This window comes from Pleurodeles waltl, unplaced genomic scaffold (genome assembly GCF_031143425.1).
Source record: "Pleurodeles waltl isolate 20211129_DDA unplaced genomic scaffold, aPleWal1.hap1.20221129 scaffold_37, whole genome shotgun sequence".
Taxonomy (NCBI): domain Eukaryota; kingdom Metazoa; phylum Chordata; class Amphibia; order Caudata; family Salamandridae; genus Pleurodeles; species Pleurodeles waltl.
Genome location: NW_027150076.1, coordinates 12,050,012 through 12,054,639, shown reverse-complemented (window position 1 = coordinate 12,054,639; position 4,628 = coordinate 12,050,012). Strand labels below are relative to the sequence as shown.

General features: G+C 40.4%; 1 pseudogene; it reads left to right on the top strand.

The window, feature by feature from the left end:
• The first annotated feature begins 1,413 nt into the window (after positions 1–1,413).
• On the top strand, positions 1,414–3,791 carry LOC138276086 (zinc finger protein 845-like; annotated as a pseudogene).
• The last annotated feature ends 837 nt before the right edge of the window (positions 3,792–4,628 follow it).

Genomic DNA, 4,628 nt, shown 5'->3' with positions numbered 1-4,628 from the left:
TCTTTTTTACAAAAAGGCCCTGGAAGGAGCTGCATCTTTTTAAGTTGTCTTTCAGGGCCAGAATCAGGCACTATAAGCTCTGCTAGTTTGAGGGAGATGGGCAGGTGTTATGGCAATAGGAAGCCCACCTCAACTCGCAATAATGCTCCAATCTTTCAGGTTAGAAAAAAACAGTAATGCTTGAACCAGGGGAGCTTTTGAAAGTGTCAAAGATGACTTGATGAACAGTAAGGTGAAGGCAGGAGTTGGCATTTGAGCTGATCCAATGTGAACAGGGAAGCATTTATTTGAAGTGTGTGAATTGAGGTATTTTTGTTATATACTTCCTGAAGAGTTACCTTTGTTATATATTTCCTGAAGAGTTATTAGATAACAGCAGCCCAGCCTGATCCCTCTGTTTTTCCACAATCAGTTCTTCTTTAAATTAAATCTTATCCATTTGCATCTACCTAAAGCAGCGCCAGTACCACATAGGTACTTCGTGATCGTCCTTCCTTTATTAAGTTACTCTGGGAACACTGGTAAATCACCTCCTTTTCAGAAGTTAATACTTTGTGACATAGGCACTCCGTAAGCATCCTTCCTTTACTAAGTTACTTTGTGAATGCTGGTAAATCCCCTCCTTTTCAGAAGATAATACGATGTGACATGTTCAACAAAACGTTTAGTTAAATATCCGTGTATGGTGAAGTATTCCTTGCTAAGTTTCAAAGACGGTTAAGTAGAGATGTAATTTACAACCAGTTCAATATTGTGTATTCACATTTCCATTTAGTAATTTTTTATATCTTCACATCCAACAGAAAACAAGCCTTGAATGTATGACATTATTATGAATAAAGAAGATAAAACTGCAGATCTGCAAAGAACAGTCACCAACACTCACCTTGGTATTCAGGAAAATATCAATACAGACAGCAACTGAGAAACCTGCTCATAAACTGATCCTGGAAGAAGCATTTAAGGGCAATTCAGTGGATGTAAGAATCTGAGCTGTGCACCTCAACACCACAAGACGAAGAAATGACTGCTTGAAAATGAAGGCAGCAACAACAACAATAACAAACTACCTCTTGTATAAACGCGTGTCCAACACCAGCTTTGGTCATGGGATCAGTATGATGTTACAGCAGTGTTTTGTTTTCTAAAGTGATAACAGACCATCATTCAATGCTCTGCGTGTATTGCAAACTCTTCCTGGTCAAATCACAGCAACCAGAGAAAAGCACAACAGAGTGGAGCCAAACACCTGAAGGGTAAAGGAAAGAGGAGTTCTGCTGTCTACAATACAACAGACTGTTCCAATTTGCACCGGCCAGAAGGGAGATGAATCTCTACCTGCAAGCGTGCATAGCCATAATCCAATCTAAAGTCACAACCACCTACATCATATTTGATATATGAGTGTGACACGTATTTAATGGCTATTGAACGCTAGTTTTAATTCAGAAATCAAACGTAAAAGTGCTTTATCAGCCATATGGCTCATCAGGAAGCACAGACTTGGGCTGTAGACAAATATATACCCGACCCACAGACACTAACCACGAAAAACAAATCATACACATTTAGTGAGAGCTTTAGTTTCTCACTTCAATTAAAGCACCATCAGAAAACTCACACAGAAAAAAACCCATTCAAGTCCAGTGAATGTGTGAAGAGCATCAGTCAATTACCAGAATTACAGAGCCATCAGCAAACACGCAGAGGGGAAAAACCATACAAGTGCAGTGAATGCGAGAAGAGCTTTAGTCGACTATCAGTTCTAAAAAAGCATCAACGAACACACACCGGGGAAAGACCATTCAAGTGCAGTGAATGTGGCAGCACTTTTAGTTATGCTTCATCATTAGGGATTCATCAGCGAACACACACAGGGGAAAAACCATTTAAGTGCAGTGAATGTTTAAAGAGCTTTAGTCAATTATTACACCTCCAAAGACATCATCAAACACACACAGGGGAAAAGCCATACCATTGCACTGAATGTGGAAGTAGTTTTAGTGATTCTTCACAACTCAGGATTCATCAGCGAACACACACAGGGGAAAAACCATTCAAGTGCAGTGAATGTGCAAAGTGCTTTAGTATGTCATCACACCTACGAAGACACCAGCGAACACACACAGGGGAAAAACCATTCAAGTGCAGTGAATGTGCAAAGTGTTTTAGTATGTCATCACAATTACAAAGACACCAGCGAACACACACAGGGGAAAAGCCATTCAAGTGCAGTGAATGTGCAAAGTGTTTTAGTATGTCATCACAATTACAAAGACATCAGCGAACACACACAGGGGAGAAACCATTCAAGTGCAGTGAGTGTGGCAGCGCTTTTATTTACTCTTCATCATTAAGGATTCATCAGCAAACACACACAGGGGAAAAAACATTCAAGTGCAGTGAATGTGTGAAGAGCTTTAGTCAGTTATCAGACCTAAAAAGACATCAGCGAACACACACAGGGGAAAAGCCATTCAAGTGCAGTGAGTGTGGCAGCGCTTTTATTTACTCTTCATCATTAAGGATTCATCAGCGAACACACACTGGGGAAAAACCATTCAAGTGCAATGAATGTCTGAAGAGCTTTAGTCACTTATCAAACCTAAAAAAACATCAGCGAACACACACGGGGGGAAAGCCCTTCAAGTGTAATGAATGTGGCAGCACTTTTACTTACTCTTCATCATTAAGGATTCATCAGCAAACACACAAAGAGGAAAAAACATTCAAGTGCAGTGAATGTCTGAAGAGCTTTAGTCACTTATCAAACCTAAAAAGACATCATCGCACACACACAGGGGAAAAACCATTCAAGTGCAGTGAATGTGGCAGCGCTTTTATTTACTCTTCATCATTAAGGATTCATCAGCGAATACACACGGGGAAAAGCCATTCAAGTGCAGTGAATGTGGAAGAACTTTTAGTTATGCTTCATCATTAGGGACTCATCAACGAACACACACCGGGGAAAGACCATTCAAGTGCAGTGAATGTGGCAGCACTTTTAGTTATGCTTCATCATTAGGGATTCATCAGCGAACACACACAGGGGAAAAACCATTTAAGTGCAGTGAATGTTTAAAGAGCTTTAGTCAATTATTACACCTCCAAAGACATCATCAAACACACACAGGGGAAAAGCCATACCATTGCACTGAATGTGGAAGTAGTTTTAGTGATTCTTCACAACTCAGGATTCATCAGCGAACACACACAGGGGAAAAACCATTCAAGTGCAGTGAATGTGCAAAGTGTTTTAGTATGTCATCACACCTACGAAGACACCAGCGAACACACACAGGGGAAAAACCATTCAAGTGCAGTGAATGTGCAAAGTGCTTTAGTATGTCATCACAATTACAAAGACATCAGCAAACACACACAGGGGAGAAACCATTCAAGTGCAGTGAATGTGGCAGAGCTTTTAGTTATGCGTCATCATTAGTGATTCATCAGCGAACACACACAGGGGAAAAAACATTAAAGTGCAGTGAATGTGTGAAGAGCTTTAGTCAGTTATCAAACCTACATAGACATCAGCGAACACACACAGGGGAAAGCCCTTCAAGTGCAGAGAATGTGGTAGCGCTTTTATTTACCCTTCAACATTAATGATTCATCAGCGAACACACAAAGAGGAAAAAACATTCAAGTGCAGTGAATGTCTGAAGAGCTTTAGTCACTTATCACCGCCGGCCACCAGGGTCGTAATGACCACCTTAGTCACTTATCAGGCCTACAAAAGCATCAACGAATACACACCAGGGAAAGACATAAAGGTGCAGTAAATGTGTGAATAGGATCAGTTGATTATCAAAACTACGAAGACATCAGCAAACACACAGGGGGTAAACAATACTTTTACGGTCAATGTGGAAGTAGGTTTAGGAACGTACCAACATTAAGGATTCATCAGGGAACATTCACAGGGGAACAGCCTTTCAATTGCCCCGAATGTGTGAAGAGCTTTAGTTTACCAGGCCTACAAATATATCAAGGAACACACATACAGCGGAAAAGCCATTCAAGTGCAGTGAATGTATGAAGAGCTTTAGTCAAATGCAGTGAATGTGAAAATAGTCTCAGTGACTTTTCAACATTAAGGATTCATCAGTGGACACACACTGGGGAAAAGCCTTTTGGGTGCAGTGAATGTGTGGATAGCTTTTGTCAGTTATTAAACCTATTGGTACATCAGCAAACGCACACAGAAGAAAAACAAAAACATTGCAATGAATGTCAGAACTGCTTTTGTCAATTATCAGCTGTCTAGAAGTCTTGAGCAAACACACAGTGGGAAGACCTAGAAGTGCACTGAAATTGTGAAGAGCTTTTGTCAATTTTCGATTCCACACAGTCCTCAGCGAACACTTTCATTTCACTCACATGGAAATAATCCTAGCGGTGCAGCGAGTCTGGAAAGAACTTAAGAAGATTACCAATAATAATGAACCATCTGAGGGCATAGACAGGAGCAAAAAAGTGCAGTTATTTCAACATGAAGGAATTACAGAGAAAGCTAAAATGTCAATGATGTGGGACATTCAAATACCAGATCGTAGAAGACCCGTCTAGTCAGAAAAGAAAAAACACAAATCTCGATACCTGTAGAATTATAAAACGTG